The sequence below is a fragment of the Perca flavescens genome, chromosome 5, assembly GCF_004354835.1.
Source record: "Perca flavescens isolate YP-PL-M2 chromosome 5, PFLA_1.0, whole genome shotgun sequence".
Taxonomy (NCBI): domain Eukaryota; kingdom Metazoa; phylum Chordata; class Actinopteri; order Perciformes; family Percidae; genus Perca; species Perca flavescens.
The window spans coordinates 10,755,790-10,781,232 of record NC_041335.1 but is presented as its reverse complement, the minus strand read 5'-3'; the positions used below and the strand labels follow the sequence as shown (position 1 = coordinate 10,781,232).

The 25,443-nt window shown below is 39.8% G+C and overlaps 1 long non-coding RNA gene and 1 other non-coding gene across 2 annotated transcripts; both read right to left on the bottom strand.

Annotated features, from left to right (window-relative positions):
- Positions 1-10,185: 10,185 nt before the first annotated feature.
- On the bottom strand, positions 10,186-10,631 carry LOC114555129 (uncharacterized). Its single transcript, XR_003692535.1, has 3 exons — positions 10,560-10,631; positions 10,401-10,472; positions 10,186-10,254 (listed from the first exon to the last, which is right to left on the bottom strand). It is a non-coding gene; the product is annotated as an uncharacterized LOC114555129 (long non-coding RNA).
- A 5,931-nt stretch (positions 10,632-16,562) lies between these two features.
- On the bottom strand, positions 16,563-16,634 carry trnaw-cca (transfer RNA tryptophan (anticodon CCA)). Its single transcript has one exon. It is a non-coding gene; the product is annotated as a tRNA-Trp (tRNA).
- Between the last annotated feature and the right edge of the window lie 8,809 nt (positions 16,635-25,443).

Sequence of the window (25,443 nt, the reverse complement as noted above, 5' to 3'; positions counted from 1 at the left end):
CTATGATCTATGACACTGAAAACTGGTGTCCGATTTTGAGGGTAAATAAGGAGAACCCAATGTTAAACCAGACTGATCTCATGAAGTGGCGTATGTATGACACTTACGTTACCTTGTTGAATTTACGCCGTAGCGAGTAGTATGAAAGGGCGAAAATCCCAACCGGTTCTTCTTTTCCTAAACCAAACCCATCCGCTGTATACGGCGGTCAAAATGCGTACAGGTGACACGCCACTTGGCTTTAGAAAGTGCCATGTATGTTTATGCGATAACACGCCAAGTGGCGTGTATGTTTACGTCCACTGTATACAGCGTAGACATACACGCACATAGCTCAAAATACGTACAGATAACACGCCGCTTGGCTTATGGCATGTATGTTTATGCAAAGTCATGATGTCATGTTGGTTAAACAGTAAGAGATACATCCTGCCATTTATTTGATTAGAGTTTTATTGCTGATGTGTCCTGGAGCGATGACCAAATAGTACAGGTGGAAATTTTGGATTTTTTGTTTCCAAAATGGTTCAGATCTCATCTTTTAAAGAAAACGAGGGGTTAAGTGTTGTTGATTTTACAGGTGCACGAGTGCATTCGCTCACATCATTCTTAAATGATCAAGCTTCTGTTACTGTTAAAAGGATCAAACAAATGATGATCTTGTGGTTGGCGTGCAGTCTGTTAGTTAATTCACCAACATAGATTAATTGAGATTATGTGAATCCCAAGGGTTCAGGATACATTTAATAAGATTAAATTTTTTAAGATTGTATTTTTTGGCATTTTTAGGCTTTATTATTGATAGGACAGCTTAGACATGAAAGGGGAGAGAGAGGGGGAATGACATGCAGCAAACGGCCGCAGGTCGAAACCAAACCTGCAGCCGCTGCGTCAGGGACTGAGCCTTTGTATATGGGCGCGCGCCCTACCAGGTGAGCTACCCTGGCGCCCAACATTCACACATCTCTTTACAATAATGTTCCCTCTGAACATGTAAAAGGCTAATATATAACTTAAGCTTTCACATTCAAAACAATGACATGCATAATTGGGTATAAATATATAGAGGGGAGACAAAATTCAAAGATGCTGAGCGTCGTTAGGCGAGACACCCCAGGCAAAAACTCATAATTTTCCAATTTTGAGTTTTTGGGCTGTTTTACTTCCGTCTTCTTTCACACTATTGGGAAAAAAAATACACATGTATGTGTTTATATTGTTGTACTTGCACCGGTGAATTTCTCCTAAATTCAGCAAAAGTTAGTTTTAGATAATGCCTCATTTGCATATTTTAACAAAACATTTCAGAAAACTTTTAATGTAAGTAATTAACTGGGAAAGGTTCATGATGATATCTGTTAGTTTCATTATGACTTGCAAAATGTCTGATATTTTATAATTCATATCTTCAAAGGTCATTTTCTCGAAATGGGTTTTTCTCACACTCTGAGCCAGAAATCTCCACTTCAGTAGTACTTACATACACCAGACGTTCCAGATACATTCCTATCTATATTCTGAAGGTTTTTACAGAGGGATTTGTTCAGATATCATTCATAGCCTAAATTTATTATATTGCATATTTAACAAGGTAATGCTTAATTTCCATATTTAAACATAAAATTCCAGAAAACTTGTAAAACAAAAGATATTTGTCTAAATGTAATCAACTGGGGAAGTTTCATTGTAATATCTATTAGTTCATTTTTTTTCCTATTCACCTGCAGTGTCTCCCCTTAATAAGATCTCCTGAAGTCAGAGACCAGCCGGTATCCACTGGGTGAAATGAGGGCAAAGCCAAAATCCAGACCTGACCCAGATATCACCAGTAAAATAAACAAGAGCGGTTAAAACCCTCATAGTGCACTGAGTAACAACCTGGCTCACATAATATGCCACAGTGATAATAAATGGACAATTTAAACATTTGTGTAGGGAAATTCTCTCTTTCACTAACTAGTACTGCCTGCTCTGTTTGTTGGCATGTTTAATTCTGACTGTGGACTTGACTTTGGGTTTAGGACATGGAGTTTACATTTCTATTATCTGCTGGCAGCACCCAGTGTTTTTACCAAACTACAGCGAAGAACGACAGCACGGAAGTTGAATACCAGGTAAATAGAATTTTCTTCTATAATAATCTTTAATAATCTTTTATCTCTTCAACTTATTTCAGGATAAGTGTCTTCAACAACAGTAGGTTTTTCTTATCTCTCTGCATGCAAGACCAAAATCCAAAGCCCGTTCACTCGTTTTTTTAAGTTAGACATAAAGTTATTCAAAACGTTAAACACATTAAACTGTCACTGTACCAGACAGACACAGAGACAATAAGATAGAAAGAAAATTATATTTACCTGGTATTCAACTTCCATGATGTCGTTCTCCGCTGTAGTTTGGTAAAAACACTCTGTGCTGCCAGCAGATAATAGAAATGTAAACTCTGTGTCTTTCTTTGGCCCTAAACCCAAAGTCAAGTCCACAGTCAGAATTAAATTAAGTATTATAGTTATACATTACTTAAAGGGATGGTTTGGATTTTTTGAAGTGGGGTTGTATGAGGTAACTTATCTATAGTCAGTGCATTACATACAGTAGATAGAGTTGAGTAGTCGGCACACACCCGATTTGGAGAAGCAGGCAAGAGGACAGTCACAGATTCTAAGCGACGTATGCTGTGGACGGGGGCAGCAGCAAAACATATTTTAGCCAACTAAAAAAGGCCCACCTAAATAAAATCAATGTCAGTTTAAGTGTACGCTATATTTAGAATATTTTCACCGTTTTACCTTGCCGTCAGACAGCCCTGTTTAAGTTTACGCAGGGGAACTGAAGCCGTACTGTGCTCTCGTCAAGGCCACCAGACTCCTTAGATTTATATTTAGATATTAAACCTAATAGATGTGCTTGGAAATAAAATTTGGATCTGGATATAAAATCAATGCCTCAAACTCATAAATTATGTTAATGAATTGTTACATCCAACCATCACTATGTTTTAAAATTACAACCTTGAAGATCTCCATTTCGTTCTCTGTGGCGGCACATATGGCAATAAGCGGTAGCCTAATTGCAGGTGTGTTTTTGGACAGTGTGGCCCGTGTAATATCTACTCACAACGCTAGTTTGGAAAAAAACAGTACACTGCTTCACTTAATAACAAGTGAGTTGTGTTACCTCCGCGGGCCAAACTCTGCTGGGTTACCTCATTAGGTGATAGATAGTTAACATACATTTATTTAATGAAAATCTTTGAGATTATTACTTTAAGCCTTCTGAAAATGTCACTTATCTGGGTATTAAACATGTCTCTCAATTAGATGAAATAGTACCGTGTCATTATAAACCTATAACTGAATTGAATTGAATCAGTTTTAAAATCTATAACATTATGCATATATTATCTTAATTGGCAGGTTAAATGTACTGAAAACGAATATTCTGACAAAATTGTATTATTATACAAGATATTTAGCAAATTTGTATGGAATATGCTGACTTCAGACAGCTAGCTAGACTATCTGACCAATCGGAGTTTTCTGTTGCACGACTAAAACAACTTTTGAACGTTCACGTTCCACCAAAACAAGTTCCCCCCCAAAGCCATTTTGCAGTGGCTCCGTTTGAAGCCCATGATAATTGTGATTGGTTTAAAGAAATGCCGATAAACCAGAGCACATTTTTTTTCTCCCATCCCGGAATGCTGTGCGGACTAGCCAGACTCTCCTCCGCAGTGTGTGGAGGATGGTCTGGCAAAGCGAGACTATATATTTGTAAGATGTGTTAGAGCAGTATCAGTGACAGGGTTTAACCAGAATGGGATTCTTTGTTAATCTCTGCAGAAAAAATCTACTAGAAGGTCAGAAGTCAGGAAGGAAGCAGAGCAGCACCCCCCCCTTTCCATCTCTGTACATCACATTATGCTTGTCAGGTTTTTTTTAATTCAGTTTATATTCGGAGTTGTACCCTCCTGCCCCTTCGCTGGTCAATGTGAGAAATATTGTTAACAAAGGTCATACATTACTTTATTACTAAAATCTGCAGTATTTTGTACTTTGACATGTAAGCCCACCCACTTTCAAAGCCTTCACTTCACTCCTGCTAAAACAACAAAAGAACTTCCAACCCGGGGCTGTAGCTACCACTGGCGATTTTAGACCCTTTCATCTCAGCCCTAGCCTGGGAAAACCCTGACGAACTTCCGGAAAATTTGAGATTTGATCTGCAAGTCAGTTTGGCCAAGAGTCCATTCAAGCCCATTTCCAATTTTTCCAAATCAAGGCACCAATCACAACCATTGAGGCGGGCTTTACACAATGACGATAGCGCAGCGACGTTGAAGCGTCATCTCCTTCATCGCTCTGATTGGTTTTAGGTCTATCAAATTGCGCCCAGAGGCATTAGAGCGGCGTCCATTGGTGACGCCCGTATGGAAATGGGCTCTGAATGAATCTTCCCCAGACCCACTCTCAGTTACAACTGAGAGGGGTCTGGTGTCAACCAGGCTATCTCAGCCCCCCTAAAAAATATTTTGTGTTTTTGTGTTTCAAGTGAGAGTCAAAGTGAGCAATACCTCAAACATTCTGCGACACAATTCCTTTGAGAACATCTTCAGTGCATACATGATATCAATATCAGATTTATGTTTCACAATGAATCACTCGGAAAAGAGTAAATAAAAGTTGAAAATAAATGCTATAGAATCTTCTTGAAAATTATTGATTCTCTTTGTGAAGAAAAAGTAGGTTCATATCCGGAAAGATGAAGGTGTGAAAACCTCTTTCAGTATTGTGAAGGTTAGGACCGTGCTGGAGGCTTTTTTTATTGGGGGGTAAAATTCATACATTTTTGAGTATGTGTATTTAAAAAAAAAAAGTTTCTCATCAGGGAATTTGTATGTGCTTTTTTAAATACTTTAAACATAATCGTCTGAATGTTACAAAATTAGTCATTATAGATAAAAACTTTCATACATTGTTCAGTTTTTTTATAAACGTATGTGTCATATTCATGCTAAAATTAAAAACAAACAAACTGTCTCCTTATATATTTCTTTTAATTCTTGCTTTGACACATACTGCACACTATTTACGTATTCCTCCAGTGGTAGAATTAATGATATAACCGCTTTAATTCTTCTGTATGTATGTACAATAATGTATACAACATATTGAAATAAACATGCGATTCAAAACTCCTATTTGATGGTTTTCTCAAGCTTTTTGTTGAGGCTGTCATGTAGCTGAATTAAACTCACTTCCTGCTGTGTCAGCCGTGCAGGAGTCTTTGCTGAGTGGTCGCAGTGGCATCAGTTTCACCCACTCAGTCCAACCACACGACTCGCACTGTGGAGAAATGTTTTTTTTTTAAATAGCATAGTGGACACATAACAAAACGTGTCAATAAGTAAGCCACCTTCAACCAGCATGTGTTCGCGCTGTATACACTGTATAACTTATAGCGTAAAGGTGCTGTAGGTAGGATTGTGAAGATCCGGGACTTAGCCAAAAAATCTTCTCAGTCCCTCCCCCCTTTTTTGCTAAAGCCCAAACGGTCTCCTAAGCCACTCCCCCCACAAGGGAGAGCTGTGCATGATAGAGCGCGTGTGAAGAGGGGGGAAGGGGAGGAATCCTCACTTCGACAGAGACCAGTGAAGTCAATTAGAAGCACTTTTCCGGTGATGGCTGAGCGTTACTGCGCAGCCTCAAACTGAATCAAATCTGAATCTGTAAATAAATAAAAGAATAACGTTATCCGCGATTGACATGGAGACGTTTTTTTTTCCATTGCCTGTATGATTTCCCCATCCCCCGTGAATATAGGTATACCTCGTTACCCCTACTTCATTATTTAACAACATATACTTTTCTTAAAATCTCCTAGTTGTTCGTGGATAAATGTTACTTCATATGAATTCACTTGCCACATACCAAAGTATTTCCAATCCATCAAAACGTTGCTGAAATATTTTGTTCCGATGCTTTCATGGACTCTCTATGGGCTTCTCCCTTGACTGTGCCTCCACATTTACTTCTAAAGATTACTTTAACTTCTGAAGATGTGGAAAGTCCTTGTGATCCTCTGTGTTACACGTGAGGAAATAATCACTGTTCATTAATAAGCTGCTTTTCTAGCTGCATAAGAGGACAGTTTTTGGAAGCAAACATTTGATTAGAAATGTCTATTTTATGGGAACATATTGTTTAGTTTTGAAACGATTCAAAAAAAATATATATTGGAGAAACAGTATTTCTTTAGATATTTACAGTTACGGCATTATGTTGACAAAAAGGTTAAAAATGTAACTGAGGCTAATTCCAGCCTCATAGAACTGTTTAAAAGTCAAAATCTCAGTAAAAGGGTGATATCAGCCATATATAAATGCTTTATGGATCTTAAAACGAAATGGGAAAAGGAATCTGGGATAGATATTTCTGAGGAAGAATGGACGTTAATATGGGAGAACCAATGGAAATGTAACAGCTCAATGAGCTGGCGAGAGTTTAACTGGAAAAATAGTATAAGATATTTCATTACACCATCTCAATCATAGTAATAACGTCCCTGTTTGCTGTTCATTACCATATCTTCTGGGACTGCCCCGGCATTAAAAACTTTTGGAAGGCGATACACAATGCTTTACAGGTCATATTCCGTGAGGACATTTCTTTGGACTTTAAGACTCAAAGTTGGCTGAAAGGGAACAAACACTTGATACATGCAATGCTGGTGGCCAGTAAAAAGGCTATTACCAGAAAATTGCTATTACCAGAGTGTCCAACAATTACTTCATGGAGAGATATTGTAACAGAAATCTACAGAATGGAGCGGATTACAGCTCATGTTAAGCGAAAAACAGAAGACCCCTTAAAGGTGCAGTAGGTAAGACTTATAAAACTAACTTTCTGTCATATTTGTTGAAACTGACCCTATGTTCGAGTAGAACTACATGAAGCTGGTCATTAAAAAAAAAAATCCAGCTCCTCTGGCACCACCTACAGCCTAAGTATTGGAACAAAATATTTCAGCAACGTTTGTATGGATTGGAAATACTTTGGTATGTGGCAAGTGAATTCATATGAAGTAACATTTATCCACGAACAACTAGGATATTTTAAGAAAAGTATATGTTGTTAAATAATGAAGTAGGGGTAACGAGGTATACCTATATTCACGGGGGATGGGGAAATCATACAGGCAATGGAAAAAAAACATCTCAATGTCAATCGCGGTTAACGTTATTCTTTTATTTATTTACAGATTCAGATTTCTCTTGGCACAGCTACCAGAAGACTTACACATTTCAGACAGGTTGCTTACATCACATTTACGTTGTCGAGCTCAGTTTGAGGCTGCGCAGTAACGCTCAGCCATCACCGGAAAAGTGCTTCTAATATCCTTCACTGGTCTCTGTCGAAGTCTACGGCGTCACTGTGTCCATTTATTTCACTGTCTATTGTTTCCTACCCTTCCAACCTCTTCACACGCACACTGTCGTGCACAGCTCTCCCTTGTGGGGGGAGGGGCTTAGGAGACGATTTGGACTTTAGAAGAAAGGGGGGAGGGACTGAGAAGATGTCGATGTTCAAATTTGTTGTTCAAGTCCTGGATCTTCACAATCCTACCTACAGCGCCTTTAACTTCAAAATAACGCTAATTTTAAAGATTTAAAAGTAGAACCAACACTGTTGGTACTGTTTGTTTTCAGCAAAACTTGCAATGTTTATTGGTGTACAGTAATTTGTCAAACTAGTTTCCTTATCTGATCGACTAAAGGATGTTTTATATATTATTTTACTTAAAAAAGACAACTTCATATGTACATTTATTTTTTGGATCACTTTTTTTAAACCTAAAACTCTTATTTGACAGTGGAATGCCTTTAATTTGAATCAATTAAAGCTATAGTGCGTAGTTTCTGCCACCCCCATGAGGAATTCTAAGTAATGACAACAAAATGTTGGCGTGTCCACATGATACAAGCCTTCCGTGACCACATTACATGAATTCATTTCGGGAGTTTTAATTCTAAACAGCCAAACTTTAATTTAATGAGGAATGGAATTAACTGTGTCCTGTTTAACTAGTGCCTTCTTGTTCCTTTTAATATTCCTCTCCTTCCTCCTCGCCCTCACCCTCAACAGAGTCGACTCCAACCTCCTCGTAATCCTTCTCCATGTCCCCTCTGGCTTGGGAGAACTCCCCCTCCTCTATACCTTCACCCACATGTTTTATTATGTCTGCCTTGCAAACTTTCATTATTTTGATTCAAGTCTGCACAATTATAATTTTATGAGTGAGTTTGTTTGCAAAAACTGTAGTTTGTATTTTTTTTATTTCCTCTGCCTAGCGAATGGAAAACAAAAAGGCCTATTTAAATTCAGATCGGCATTCTAAAATGTCATGGAATTGTTTTGGCCACTCTGCCTGTAGCAAGTAGCCCACAAATAGTATAAATCTACATGCCTTGATGATATTATACTTTATATAGCCTGCCCATCAATTGTTTTAAGCGCAATAAACACGGAAAATATTTGAATCTCTCTCCCCTTTCCTGTCTTCAAGCTGTCCTGTCAATAAAGACAAAAAAAAGGTACCCATGGCATCTATATATTTAGTGAGAGTTTACCAATGAGATAACCCAAAGATAGCCCTGGGGCTGTGCTTTCCATCTCCAGTCTCGCTGAAGAAGGTGCTACAGGAATCGTCTCCTCCTACGCAAGTCTTGTCTTGGCTGGATCCCGTGTTCCAGGCAGTAAAGCTCCCAGCAAGCACTGCCAGTCTGGACACCAGTCTGACCAACGTGCATGAAGATACACTCGTGCTGTGGAAAGAAAAGAACAGCAGGTTATTTTACTGTATGCACACTCACGCTGGAGGAAAAGAGCAATTTGTAACAGTTGCCATTACATATTGCCACAAATCTTTATGTTTAAACCATGTCTAACTAGATGCTTGAGATCATCATCATCATCACACCTCAAAGGCTAAGGTCCAAATGGAGAATACCACAACATCATGGCCAAGTCACCCAACACATGCTGCACATGTATTTACAGTCTTAAAATGAATCTGTTCAGACTAGTCTCGCTTTGCCAGACTTTCCTCCACGGCGCTGTGGAGGAGGGTCTGGCTAGTCCACACAGCATTCCAGGATATGGGAGAAAGACGTGTTCTAGTTTATTGGCATTTCTTTAAACCAATCACAATCGCCATGGGCGGCGCTAAGAACCCGACAGAGCCACAGTGCTGCTGCAAAATAACCTCGGGAAGGAACTTGTTTTGGTGGAACATTAGTCGTGCAACAGAAAACTCAGATTGAACAGATAGTCTAGCTAGCTGTCTGGATTTACCCTGCAGAGATCTGAGGAGCAGTTAAAGGATTAATATTTAGTAGTCACTCATTAGAATTTAGCCTAAGCAGGGGAAGCAACATAACACACATACTGTACATGCAAACACATGCACTCAAGTGTTAGTAACCACAGCAGTTTTACATGCAGTATATATTTCAATCAGGAGAGACTCCGTTGCAGATATGCAAACGTTTAATAAGAGAAACCAAGTACATACACATAAGTATTTGGAACATAAGTAGTTTTGGAGATTAGTCTCCATTGGAAGGGTATTTATACAATTCTTTGGTTTAGGAAAACCAAACACATCCCCCAATGGAAACCAGACACTGGTGGTGGCAAGGGAAGCCGAAGACGAACAAGAGCCGACAGCAAGGAGAAGACCGACAACACCGTCCAAAGGCCGGGAGGAGAAAGGGGAGGAGGCGGGTCGCACTGAAGTCTGAAAACAACTGACAGAAGAAGGAGAGAAGACAGCTTTAAAACACAGTAGTCAGCTGTGATTGGTTAGAACATAAGTGCCAGACTCTAATTGGTTTACACCGTAACACCCACCGCCCAGCTGACAGTAAAAGGGGGAGAGACCACAAATAGAAGTCTCCCTGACTGAATTTACGCTGAGCTCCATTTTCCTCCACATAAGCAAAAGACTGATACTTACCCTCATCATGACTGGTTTCAATTCATAGTCACTAGGACAATAGGTAGAACACCAAAACACAAACATGACCAGAACATGGGCAACATGAGATGGAAAGCTTTAAGTCATGCTTCATATTGGGATAAGAATTCATGGTCCCAGAGTTGTCTGCGGATGCAGGATGTTTTGGTTAAGAACCTCTATCTGTTCCAGAAGCCTGTGGTGGTCTGGCAGTTGATGATGCTGGTGCAGAAACAGCTGTAAAACAGAACAAAATGATATACAGTATATAACATATACTATATAGAACACAGGATTAATATCAAACAGGCTGAATGAATAAATCATTAAAAATCTTCAGGCAGTAAAAACAAACAAATAAAAGACAACAAATGTTTACTCACAGCTTTGCTCATGTTGCTTGGTAGGAGAAATGCTCAGCATCACTCTCTCCAGCTCTTCATCTTCATCCATCACTGTGACGCAAACAGACAAACATTAGTATTGGCTACAATGACAGCATGTACATCTTTTTGACAAAACAAAGGAAAATTAAGACCCACCCATGGCTTCAGCAGGAGCATTTGACGTATGTGTCATCAGAGAAGAGCCAGAGGGTGGTGAGGGCAGCTTCTTCTGCCGGTATTGCTGTAGCTTGTGCATCCTTGTCCCTGAAGCACAGCTTTTTTTCAGTATAAAGGCTGCGTAGCCATCATCCCTGCTGTACCAAATCTCTCGCCAGGTGTTGTTGGCACGAGAGCCAAACCCAACCAGCTGGTCATCCTCTGATGCTGCTACTGTCACAACCTGTGACCTTGCCTCATAGTCAAGAAGAGACTGGATTTCTTGAAAGCTGAGGGCATAGTTCACAAATGACAGTAGGCTGTCCTTGCTGGGCCCCTCTGCTATAAACACTCCTGCAGCCTCCTCCTTCACCTTGTTCCTGATTAGGTAGATGGTACACCCTATACCCTATATCATTTTCAAGAAGCCAGCGCAAGGACTTCCCCTTGTATTTCCCAAACTGCAGGATGTATTCTCCAGCCACCTCAGATTTATCTGAGGCATCCCCCCCTCTCTGACGGACGACACTGAGTGCATTTTGCCTGACCAGCTCCTCCCTTACAGGTGCAGACTTGTCCTAGAGAGATGGGTTGTCTTTAATGACTTTTGCAGAATTAGTAGGATCCTGACGAAGATAACCCAGAGGTCCCTTGCGAAATGTAACCGCAATTCTCCCGGGAAAAATATTTGTTTGCGCATTTTACCTGTCACGAAAGAAAAGTCACGTAATTAGTATATTATTACAACATAGACATTGACTGTTTTCATAACAAATGTTAATAGGTAGGGTCTCAATGAAGTGAAAAAAATAGGTTTACATCTCAGCCTTTGCATATTCATACTGTTTTTGTCTAGGGTTTGAAAATTTAAAAAAATACCAAATAGCTTTATTTCTTATTTTATATTTGATATTGTTGATGTTTTTTAACTTCATTAAGTGCCTGCCTTTCTGTATGTCTTGACAATGAGCTCTGTGTTTGTTAATTGAGACTGTTAACCCTTCAAAGATAAACCCTCTGTGGGTGAAAACCTTTGACCCACCCACAGGAAAGAACTCAAAGGTGAAGGGAGCTCAGCTTAGTGAGTAGTCACACCTTAACATTCATGAGAACTCAATTGTTGACTCAAGTAACATCAAAGTGTGAAGTCTTATCCAAAAACACCCAGAATTTGATGTGCCTTGTTTGATATACTCAGCTTTTGACAATCTCAGGCAAATGTGTAAATTAAATAGTACATTATAGATAGAATATAAATGTATATGATGTAGACTATAAAAAAATAAAGCATACATAATGTTTAGTATGTTGTTAATAACATTACCATATTCTGGTGTAGAAATACAGTGTAGAAATACTTTGCTACAAGTAAAAGTCCTGCATTCAAAATATACTAAAAGTACCAAAATTTAAAATATTCATTATGCAGTATGGCTCATTTCAGACATACATCTATATTACTAGATTGTAATTAGTGATGTAATAAATGCATATCACTGTAATGTTGCAGCTGGTAAAGTTGGAGCTGATTTTAACTACTGTATCTAAAGTTGGGTAGTTTAATTTATAACATAATAATGTATGTGTTGATTAATAATAACCTGCAAAGTAACTTGTAAATAAAGCTGTCAAAAAAAAAAATGTAGAGCAATTAAAGTACATATCCCTCTGAGTGACGTTAGAGTATGAGAAGCAGTGATGTTACATTACAGTAGCCTACTTAAGTAAATGTAGGCTAACATGACTTAGTTATATTTCACCACTGGATCTAAACACTAAATGTAAAACTGCCAGAAAACCAAAGACATGTTTTAGCTGCAGGAATACAACGGAGACTGATAGCAGTCAACGTAACGTTGAGTGTGAAGAAAACACGATGCATTTACATAACTGAAAGTAAGAATGTTCATTCATAGTTTGTCATTCTTGCAATGTGTGTATGTAGCTAACTACAAAGTCAGACAACTATAAGTTTCCCAACAGACACCAGATAATTAAACTAGGTCACCTATTATCTGCATTATGCCAAATGTCATTAAAAAAATATTATGTAAAAGCTTAAAAAACTATGAAGCATTGAGCAATTTAAAAATGCAAGCAGAAATGCCATGTAAAATGAATGTATAGAAATTCTCATGACTCATCCATAAAATGGGAACTTTATGGTCATGGTGAGTTGGGCTCTAAAGCTAAATCACATTTCCTCTAGCCACTACTGCCACTGTAGTACTTTCTCAGTTATTTTGTCTGCTGAAAATACGAGCCCATTAGATTGTGTTGTCGTTTTGTTATTTTTTAATGTGGCCTCTACTCGCTTAGAATCGAACCCTCATCTAAAGCGCCATGAGGCCGGGAGAAATAGGCTGCATTACCATGTTCGGCCACAACGAGGTGTCAATGGGCAGGTGGCGCTCTTTCCCAGTGACTCACAGATCTGATGCTACTGCTGGAGCCTCATCGTTTACAGTTTTTTACATCTGTATTTATACAGTGCTTTTCTAGTTTTAACAAGTAGCCTACTAAAATAACTTTTACATATTACAGGAACCATTCGCACATATATATGTGTGTGTGTGTGTGTGTGTGTGTGTGTGTGTGTGTGTGTGTGTGTGTGTGTGTGTGTGTGTGTGTGTGTGTGTGTGTCTACGTTCTTATGGGGTGGGTGGGGTTGAATAACCAGTGATCAGTAAGTGTGGCCCTGATCTAACCATCTGATCGTTTCTCTGCCCTTGTCCTCTTCTTCCTCCTCCTCCTCCTCTTCCAACTCTTCCTCCGATGAACTTGTCCTGGGGTACATCCCATGTCCCTTATTTGATAGCTCCTCGACTTCTCCGTCCTCGGCTGAACCGGAAGTTGTTCCGTCCCTCCTCAGTGAAGGCCGTCTCAAAGCTCTTATTTCTGTCCTGAGGGCCGAGGAGCGAGCTTCGAGGAGGGAACACCTCGGAGATAAAGCCGATATCAGCCTTCCCTGAAGCTGTGCAGATCTCTCCCGTGACTCCTCGGCGGGAGGGACTAAGATGCGAGGAAGGGAGGCAAGTGGAGGACTCGAGGAGGCAATTTAAGCAACATGAGATGCAGCTCTGGTTGTCGTCCCCTGCCTCTCCCTCCTACTCCCCTTGCTCTCCGTCTATTGTCGGCATCCACTATTCAAAGCAGGTAATCTGACCTTTGACCTATTTATAGGCCTATACTAAAAAGCAGTGATTGTTTAGTGATCAGTTAAGCAAGTAGTGTTTACTCGTGTGAGGAGAGTGTGTGACCTGGTGAAAAAGTGTAGCATTTTGATTGGTTGTGTTTGGTTGTATCAGATTTTTGTGTCTTAGAGCGTGTGTAGTGTGTTTTATGCAATTGAAAACTGAGTGAAAGGCTGAGAAATAGCTCAAGGTCTTGCTGATTTGGTGTGTAGTTTTGCTCTTTAAATGAGAGGTTTCAAAAATCGGTTGACATGTAAAGATTTTGTGTGTAAGTAGTTGTAAAAAACTGTAACCTATTATGAAGCCTGTTCTTTTCATCTTCTGCAAATTACTTAGGCAAGTTAGGCTGCCCTAATTTTAAACTCTTTAGACTTTTCAGGATTCATAAGACACTAGGTGTTTCTCACTGTCAAGGAAGGATTCTTCGAAGCCAGAATTTCGAGGATGCTACATCAAACTAATGTAACGTTAACATTATACCATCCACAGCGTTACACTGATAGCTTTCCTCGTCTTTTCTGACAGGGACTAAGGAACAAACGGAGACGTTCATACGTCTACGTGTAGGCAGCAAGCAGCTGTTTACCAGGGGGAGGGACACCGCTGCGAACGGATATCGGTGAGAAGCTACACTATTGTTTAATGTTCAAAAGTAATAGCTGTGTAATCTGCTTTTTATTCCCCCCCCTCATTCACATAGGCTTATTTTGGAGACGATGGGGATCGGAGGGAGGGTCTCCCACGCCCAGGCCAAGAAGAAGTGGGACAACCTAAAAACGAAGTGGGAGATATTTACTTTGGGGGTATTAATGTATGGACATAATTGTTAAGCACATCTTAATGTAACTTGTGATTTTTGAAGTAAGCCTTGGATGTTAACCTGACAGACTTGGGCCTTCTGACAGTAAGTTTAGATGTAGTAATGTGTACTATAGTAGTAGTAATACATCATCACAACAACCTTTTGATCTTCACTGTTTAGGAATGCAAGTGTCCTGCCACAGGTCAGGGGACAGAAGATGGGAAGGCGCCGGCAGCAACTTGGCCCTGGTTTGCCCTCATGGACGAGGCATTAGGGCAGTCTGCGGCAGTCACGCCCCCCCTGCCTTATTGCCTCGATCCAAGAGCACAAAACAGGGCCAAGCACTGCACAAGAGGTTGAGGAAGGGATTGATGAGGAGGAGGAGAAGGGAGAGAGTGGATCCATTCCTCCAACTCATCAAGGAGGACATAAATTATCAGAGAGAGGCAGATGAGAGGAGGAAAGCAGAGGCTGAGGTCAAAACGTTTTTTTTGTTTACTGTTGGAGAGGTTGGCGGAAAAATAAAAAAATAATGTAAATTAAATGTAAGTGGTTTTGTCTTTGCCCCTTTTTTAATTATTCAACATAAACTGTCTATTTCCATTTAAAAAAAAACAACCTTATTGTTTTTTAGACTGCAGTAGAAAAAACTTGGTAAGTAACAAATAACTAGCATGTGAAGCCTAGAACAATGTATTGAACAATATCTTCACCCTTATTTACGTTTTGTGGTTAGGTATTCCAAGTTCTACAAAAAAATTCATTTCATCTTGGTTATAAAAAAATATTTATTTAAACATGTATATATTGACAACTGTATACATGAAGCAAAACATTAATTCAAACAACATTCTCATATCTACAACTATATACAACAACTTAAACATGTACAACTATATACAACAACTTAAACATGTACAACTATATACAACAAGACCAACAACAGAACAACAACAAGCGGCCATCAGCTACAGCTGCCGGTGCTGCTGCTGCTTCAAGACTGCAGACAGAAGAAGAAAGTTTAGGTTAGACCAGTAGTAATCCAATCTGTCCTGTAAGATGATAATTGTATCTAATGTATTCAAAACAGTTGCAGTATTTTTAATATTGTATCAAGAAGGTAAATAAAATATACTTAATGTACCAGTAATTATTATGGAACTGACCATAATAAAGTACATTAAGTTAATTTAATTTACCTTCTTGGCTGTGTATGGGTGTTTACCAATGGTGTTGTTAAATGACTTTTCCTATGTTGGTTACAGCGTTACAGTAGTTTAAGGATAATTGCTAGCTGGTAACTTTGAAGTATGTTATTTGTCTTAATAGTCAAAGAAACAAAAAACTTTCTTTTATGTAATAAAATAATAAGAGGTGTCCCATGCAGTGCAGACACCTCGTTTGGTGTGATAAGGGCCAGGTGGAAATAACCAGGTGGAGGGTAAGTCCCCCTAATGTAGCTGGGGCTGTTCTGAAATTTTGGGTATCTATACTTTACTGGAGTAATTATTATACAGGAGACTTTTACTCCTTACATTTTCACGCAATTATCTGTACTTTCTACTCCTTACATTTAAAAAAATATCCTTGTTACTCCTATTTCAGTTTGGCTTGTTTTCATTCATTGGGGCAGTAGTAGCCTAAAGGTTAAAGAAGTGAGCTTGTGACTGGGAGGTCATCAGTTCAATCCCTAGACCAACAGGATAAAAATCTGGGAGGGAAAAGTGAAAGAGCAGTGCTTGACTCTCATACTACACTTTTTCACCAGGTCACACACTCTCCTCACACGAGTAAACACTACTTGCTTAACTGATCACTAACCAGTTATTGTTGTTTTTAACGTGCTAGTAAGGATTGTGAATTTAATTGCTAGTCCAGTCATTTCATTGCCCAGTACTTCAAAGCCCATTTCCCAGTTCTTGATGTGATAAAATCTCCAGCATGTGATCAAGATACCACCCTATCCTGTCTGACCATTGTCCAATGGAGCTGGAGAAACAGAAACATTGACCCTGACGTGATTTGAACACGCAACCTTCTGATCTGGAGTCAGACGCGCTACCGTTGCGCCACAGAGTCTGAAATCCTGTTTACCAAACTGGTGACAAGTCCAACACTGGGGGAAGATGTTGATTAAAAACATTGTAGTAGTCAGTTTAAAGGTGAGTTATAAAGGCTATTTTCAGGTTCATACTTGTATTTTGTGTTTCTTCTAGGTTTATATACTTTGATATTCAAAAGACACTTTATTTTTCATATATATATATATATATATATATATATATATTTTCATGGGTGCAGCACCTGTACTCTCTGTTGTAGAGCTGTCTCTTCAAAATCCTTCCTAAAAAGCCTAGTCTGCTCTCATTGGTCAGCGTTTCCAGGTCTCTGCATCATTAGCATCTGAAGCTTTCAAACCAAAAACTAAAGAACCAGACAAGTTCCAGCAGGAATGTGATCAGAAATTGGGGAGAAATTACAGTTTTTCACAATCGCTATGACACTTTTTTCACTACTTTTAACAACTTTCCTAAACTCTTAACGCACCAACACACCTACAACACACGATTGGCAAAACAGTTAATTTCATGCTCAAAATAACATATTGTAAACTAAATTCTAATACTAATTTTCAAAATGCAATAATTCACTAACACGATACACTATGTTTACCAAAACAATGCAAACATGACTCAAAATCAAATAATTCTTCCAAAACACTAACACATGTTCTCTCCCAACAGGAACATTTAGTCAATCATAGCACAATGTCATACAAAACACTAACATCCCATGGAATTACAGAAACTGCATTAATTTATATGTGTCAGGTCTGCCCTTATATAACAGACAGAAGTGATTGTATTGATCATAGATTGTGTTTTGCAGTTTCTCTTGAAGCCTCTCTACATTTTTGTTTTGTTGGGTTTAGTACATTTTTTTAAAGATTATTTTTTGTGGTTTTCCACCTTTATTTGACAGGACAGCTAGTTGAGAAAGGGGAGAGAGAGAGGTGGAAGACATAAACCGAGGCATAAAGTATACGTGCGCCTGCTCTACCCACTGAACCAACCCGGCCACCAATTTGTTTCTTTTGCTGCAGAGATTCAATACAAAAAATGAATGACCCATCTCAGAGTAGCTTTATAGAATGTACGGTTTATGAAAAAAAGAGACAGAAGTGTCCTGGTACTCCTCTTCCTCTCCCTCTTGAAGGCATTTTTCTTATTTTCCGTGTTCATCTACAGTATATTGTTCAAATAGGTCCTCTTTTACTGTACTACCATATGATCACGCGATTGAAAGAACCTCAACACCTGAGTGTGTTTCCTAGAAGGGAGTCAGCTGTGATTGAACTATTTGCATAACTTCAATCAGCTGTTTCTCAATAAATGCATGTATATAAAATGCAGCGGATATATTTGTGTTTTCATTTACAATATGATCAGCTGTTCACTTTGACTTTAGCCTATAAGATAGGTTTAGAACATGATGTTATCTGTTCTGACATACAGAGGGAAAGCATTTGTAAATTTGGCAGTAAAGATCCATTGTTTTGGTTTTGGTGGAGCTTGTGTGTAAAAGAATTTCAAGCATTTTAAATTTGTGTTAACTGTATGCATTTTGTGTCAAAGCAACAAGAAATGTGTTAATTGTGTAGCCTACACAGACGGATGTTGTGCTAACTGTGTTAAGAGTTTAGGAAAGTTGTTAAAAGTATTTAAAAAAGTGTCAGCGATTGTGAAAAACTGTAACATTATGTGTGTCTACCACCAGTCTAGATGTTGTACTGCCCTCTACTGTTTAATATGCGGCTACAAGCTCCCCTCTGCCTTCCTGCACTAAATCCAGATGGGTCACCAAAGAAGCTTTATAAAGCCCTGAAGGTAAGTTATGGTTAACATGTCTCCAGCAAATCCACCAGTTAACCATAATGTTAAAGATTCAGTAGCCTACTATATAAATATGGCAGGGAAGATAAATTAGGTATTTTCTCCATATCTCTTAGGAAGTTGTGCCAGATTGTGCTCTATTTTCTGCCTTGTGTGACAGCAGTGAGACAGACACAGCTTCGGAGTCAGACAGTCAGATTTTCACCAGCAATCAGAGAGAGCAGGATGCGCATGGAGAGGAACCAAATGTGTTCAGCAGTTTAGCTCAGCCCCGCAGTGAGCATGGTAGCACTCTAAACTGTCTAAAGTGCACAGCATTTTATGATACATTCATTACTCTGAGACCTGATCAAGTGGTAGAACTAGAGAGAAACACCAGAAAGCAAAGTAGAGAACCACTATGGCATGATGCACGCAAGCTGCGCATAACAGCAAGCACAGCCAGCAAAGGGCCTCAGCGTGAGACAACTGACCCAGATACGTTTCTTGCTGAACACCTGTTTCCAAGGTTCCAGGGGAGTCGGGCCACGAGGTATGGGAAGGAAAGTGAGGGACTTGCAAAGGAGCATATTAAAGAGAGGGGCTGCAGAGTGATTGACAAAGGGTTGGTGGTGTGTGCAGGAGACCCATGGCTGGCAGCTAGCCCTCATGGTATCATTGATAATAAGCTACTAGAAATAAAATGCCCCATCACCCTCAGTGCATGCACATCCATTAATGATGCATTCACTGCTAAAAACCAAGACATCAGAGTGGAAGACGAGCACTACATTATGAACCCAAAAGGCCCCAAAGGCTACTATAGTCAGGTACAGTTAGGGATGCACTGTCTCGGGCTACACACAGCCAGTCTGGTTATTTGGACCCCACTACAACACCTGGAGCTTGATGTGCCTTATGACAATGACTTTGCCATCACATATACGCAAAGGCTACGTAGCTTCTACTTTAAACACATGCTGCTAAAAGTTGTGGATGAATTTGTAGAGGGAAGACTGCAGTTGAGCAACAACTACATGGAAATGTTCTCAAAAGCAGCTCATTAGTACAGAATCAGAATCAGAAAATGATTTACTGCCAAGTCACACTTATCATTTATTTGCCTTGGTGGTTGGTCCAAACATAAACATATTTAACATTGATATGAAATAAACAGTAAATACAGAAACAAATATGTACAATATAACTGATAGATGTATTTTAAGTACAACAACTTGATAACTGTTTAACACTGACAAAAAAGAGTGCAGGATGCAGGATGTGCAAATGTTTATGATATATAGATCTCATGTGTTGTTTGAATGATATAGAAAATTAGTTCCATTCAGAAAGCCTGGGAGAAGAGGAAAAAAGCTCTTTATCGAGATGATCTGTAGATGAGGATTAGTTGTTGGTATATACTGTGTGTGTGTGTGTGTGTGTGTGTGTGTGTGTGTGTGTGTGTGTGTGTGTGTGTGTGTGTGTGTGTGTGTGTGTGTGTGTGTGTGTGTGTGTGTGTGTGTGTGTATATTTGTATTCATGTATTTCTCTGAATGATTTGTATATGCGACTGGAAGACGTTTGCTAAATAAGTTTGTGTTTGTTAAACTAACTAACTCTAGAATCAGTCCAACATGGCAGGGCAGAAGGGCCATGGCTTGTTTTTTTCTGAAATTCATCAATCAATCAATAAATAATTTATTGCTAGTTGTTGGTGTTCATTACTGAATTTATACTGTATTACTGACTTAGCGTTACCGGGAGGTCATATAGTAGCGACGGATGTAGTAACGAACGTAATAACGAACGTAATAATCAGTCCTGCTTTATTTCGGTACCAGTGGTTTCCCCAGATTTGAAAGCGCTGCACCAACAGTCAATCGTTTGTCTATTGTGCAAAGACTGTTATCGTTTCTCCGTTTGATCATGCTGACTGGCAGGGTGTTCCACAAAATTCTGTAACACTTCAGTCTCCCTATGGCCCTTTCCACGTGGATTCTCACTCGGGACATTTTTCTAGAGTGTGTCACCTCTAATCCTGTCAGTTTTATTTCTTCCCTTTGTAGATGCTGGTACGTGGAGACGGACACATTTGGTGGCAAAGTATTCTGGAAAATTGAAGCCTCGATCAGCCATTACGTGGTCTCCTTGTTCAAGAAGGTCAATCAACCCAGAATTCTTTGTTATAACATTGTCACTAGCACGATAAAATCGGACTTGCTACCAGACATATAATCTTGTAGGTGTTTTTCTTGAGAGTCCAGTTTCTTCTCCAGTAAAGCCAGTTTTCTCTTCAATTCAGTGTTTTCATTTTGTAGCTGGTCAATGTCTGCCATTGACAGATCTGTACCCACCACAGCAGTGCATTCCTCTTCATGGTCAACATGGCTGACCTCTATGGAAGGTGAATCGATGGACACAACTAGAGATTGTCTACCCTGGCTTCTCTGGTACCTCTCCAACTTCTGGGAACCATGGATGTCTTCTTTGTGTTTGATGGAACATAATCTGGGTGACATAGGTCCACTGATGGTGCACCTAAAATAAAACAAGTGACAGAAACAGTTAGTGTTGACAATACTGTACATTGCTGAGCATCATACATTCCTGGCATAATCCATATATGGTTACATGTACTGTACATCCCTGTGTACATGTTCATTCCTGTGTAAAAAGTGCACTCTTTTTATGATAAAACCATGATCACATGAGACACAAACTGGGTCTAGAGGGCAGCATACTGGAGCAATTCAATTACTGTAACTTTAGGTTATTTATTTGTATAGCGTATATTGATGGAAAAACAATGTTGCTCTTATGTTTTGGGTAATCTTTCTTAGGTTACCACAACAGAAAATACTCGGTAATGTAACGCTGTCAAGTAATTGGAAACGGGTGTCACAATACTAGTCAAAATGTAGCTAAAGCTGTTAAGTAACTTTACAACACTGTACCGTAGCATTGATCCAACGTTACAGTTTAGCTAGGTAGCTACAATCAATTTAGTGAAGTAATTTATAACTATTGCAGGTTGTTTTTTTTACTGGCAGCTAGCTATCACTTAACATGAGTTTGTTAGCTGAAATGAAGTCCTTGAACTCTTGCCTGGCTGCCAAGCCTCTCTTCGCACAGCGGTGATCCATGCTCGCCGTCTCCCCTCTTCTTTAGGAAACCGAAACATTTTTATTTTGGAGATTGCGCTTGTTCCTGAGGTCAGGTTGCACCCAACATCGAAACAACCCGGACCCAACTTCAGTCTGCTCATCAGTCTCACTTTCACTGCGTTTGTAGTCGGTGCCATATTCGCCGGTAAAACCTAGCTAAATAGTAAACAAACGCAGCTGGACCGGAAGTTAAATTTGGGCCAGACGCATCACCATGACAACTCCGAGCGTTTGCTGAATCCGTCATTCATTATACATTCATTGTTCATGGCATTTATCAGGCGTTATCAATGGGCCAATGGGCATCCTCAGCCAAATCAAAGCCAATAATTTGAAAACTAAAGCAATTTAAAATCTGAACTCAGTGTCTGCAGTGACTATGAGATAGAGAGAGTTTGTCCGACATGGGAATGAACAGAGAGTGTGTCCAGCGGTGTGGCCGCGAGACTGTGAAGCTGGAAGATGTAGCTTCTGAGGTGGGCGTTGATAGAGCGCTGTAGGATTTGATACTACATCTCTCTATCTCCCCGATCCCCAGACATCGTTGCTGCATGGAGCACGTCTGGAAGCTGAGTCTCAAATCCGCCAAGCTGCTTACATTTTTAAATTGCTCAATGCTTCATAGTTTTTTAAGCTTTTACATAATACTCTTTTAATGACATTTGCATAATGCAGATAATAGGCAACCTAATTTAATTATCTGGTGTCTGTTGGGAGACTTACAGTTGTCTGACTTTGTCTCTATAAGATCCGACGCCTAGGTGGAAGCCAGTTTTTAACGCTGTCCAAGGTGCTGAACAAGCAAGCTGCGTTTTTTCCTGCATATTTAATAATTACTATCTGGACGCAGATTTGAATCTCAGTTGGGGCAATGTCTGTGATGCATTATTAAAGATAAATAGGTATTTATTAGTATGTTTTTAATCTTTAGTCAAGTAAATACCTTAAACAATATATATATATATATTACTAAATACTAAAATACTATATATACTAAAAATATATAATGACACTGTTGTATCAAATAATTGACTTCCCTTATATTACAGTTTTCTTAGTATGTGTAACATTACAATTTCTTAAAAACTTTGCATTCAATTATACACATTTTACTGTTCTCTGCTATGCACTTATTAATGAGACATGTAAATATTGGTTAATGTAATGTCTTGTTTATTAAATACAACAATGACAGTTTAAACACACCAAGCCCCATAGTGCAATGTCACACATACACAAAACAAAATATGTAAAATAAATATGAAATGGGCAAAATATACAGTATATACACAATAAACATTGTTTAATGTCTGTCATTTTCCCTTTTCGACCTCCCACCTCAGTTTTTCTGACTTATAAAAGGCAGACTCCTGGAACTCTTTCCAGGTCATCTCCTTCTCCATGCCCTGGTCTTTGTAAATAGAAAAGACTTTAGCAGGGGCAGTAAATGTACCTCCCTGCTACTCCAGGGAATCCAGTGTGAATATGAGGACTGTTTGGGCCCTGCTTCAGTTCCATTCTGCAAAACCGACACTTGCGACCTGTGGGCTGGGACTCCTCTGTGGTGGTCCTTTTCCTCTTTTGCTGTCCTCTGTCCTCCACCCTTTTCTTTGTGGCATCTAGTTCTTGCTGAAAGCACTTTGTCTGTGCAAAGTCATTAAAGGGCATTTTTGGGTTTGTCAGACCTTCAGCACCATAGGCTTTAAAAACCTTAGTGGAGCAGTAGACATACCTGACAGGGCCTTGCTGGTAGAAGAAGTGGATGGAAGAACCATCATTCTCATACCTCGACTTTGGCTGGCCACAGGAAAGACATGTTTTTGTCTGTGCCTTTTTTTTCCGGCTGTTGTTGCTGCTGCTGGCTGTTTCAAGTCCACCAGGCCCTGATAATTCCACCGTGCCACCCCTGTCATCCCCTGGGCTTGGAACGGCTCTGTGGAGACGCGTGTTCCAGTGACCCACTGAGCCTGATGGAAATGGTATCCCTCTTGCTGTGAAGTGCCTCTGAAGGGGATCCACACAAGAACTTTAGCACCTTCCCCCTGCACGTGGTTTAGCTGCAGTGTTCCTCCGTGCCTGTACAAGATCCCACCTTCAACCTCAGGATCACTCAGGCACCCGCGCAAGATGTGTATGCACTGAATGCGCCACGTCTTCAGCATAGAGGGCTTGAAGAGAGGAACGCCGTTTGGATCAGTTGCGAGGTAAAAGTGCTGGAAAACTCCCTCGACTCTCTTGACGAGCTCCTCAGGCTGTGGAATTCTGGTCCTGCAGTGCTCACGAATGTGTGCCTTTGTTGGGTTGGCAGGCTGAATGCCACAGAAGGCATATGCCTCTTTAAGCCTGTGCAGGTGTTCCTGATCCACCACTGAAAAGGCTGCCGACAGGAACTGAGCAAAGGAACTGTACAGGGGATGATGCTCTGACACACACTCACGGAGGAACCATCTCAAAACAGTGGAACAAGTCCAGCTTGATAATTATGTTTTCATTGTAGTGGGATCTTGATGCACAGGTGTTCAGCAGGTCACCAGTAGTGGCATCAGCAACAATGCCATTAGTAGTTGTCCAAGCATCCCAGGTCATATGCTCTCCTGTGTAAGATTCTGCAACCTTAAATGCTGCACAGCAATCCCTGAAAGAAGAAATAGAGACACAGTATAGCCGTTAATGTTAAAGCAGTGATATCAATCCCTATTTACACTTCAGTGTATTCAGTCATAGTGAAATTATGAAAAATTAAAAGCAAAGTGAATTGTGATTATTAGCTGTTCATGTCACCAATGAAAGTAAAATATACTGTCTATATCTTATCTGTCTACCCACTGGTAGTGTGCCTTCTCTATGCCTGCAGTGTTGTAGCGGTGTGCTATACCTTCATACATGGGCTTCAGTGACTTTTCTGTCTCAGACTGCACCATCACCCATGAAAGGATCATCCAGTTCTCATTCATGACTGCATATGATGACATGGTCCCAGATGAAAAGGTGACCTTCCTAGCAACTTTCCGTGTGTGGTCTGAGCGGAAAGCCTGTCCAAAGGTGCCTTGAAGAATCTTTGCGATAGCACCCTCCTGGTGTTTGTACTCATGCAGTAGGCAGTCAGTTAGGTAGTGTGCAGACACAGAGATCCCGTTCCAACCATCTGAATCCCCATACTCTCCAAAGGGAGCTGGCTTGGTTTCCTGTCTTATGAACTGAGTGATGGTTCTAAGGTCATACTTTCCTGCCTCACCGTCCATGATGTTCTGGCAGGTAAGGAGAAAGGCCTTTACGTTATCAACCAAAGCTAATGACAGCCTACAGCAGGCTAACGTAGCTACGTTACGCCCGGTACATTAGTATGTGCGTTCTGTAGAGAAGAGAGAGGCTCAGTGATGGGATGGTTTGGGCTCTTGAATCACGCTAGGTTATATGTTGTTTTCAGTCAATATTTTATGTGAGTTTTCAACCAACAATCCAAGTGAAAGTGAAAATTGCCTTATTTTGTTATGAGATGATAAATGAATTTCCCAATTGGTAAATGTCATAAACTTTGCATGAAAAAAGAACATGTATATCCTAATGTGCCTTCACAACAAAGACGACTGAAGAAGAGAGAGGAAAAGCTCAAAGAAGCAGCTAAAAGATCTGTAACTTTGCAGAGCTGGATTTAAACTGCCAGCAGACCAGCTGTGAGAGAAGCATCTATTAAAGTCAAGCAACCATCCTACATTAGTCATTTAATGTGAAGTAGACCTATTTTATCAGACGCATTTTCTTTAAGTTGGAGTAGGCTAATAACTCATTAAAAACAAATGTTTCATTAATAATAAATACACAGTAAATTGTGTCTGTGCCGTGTATAGCATT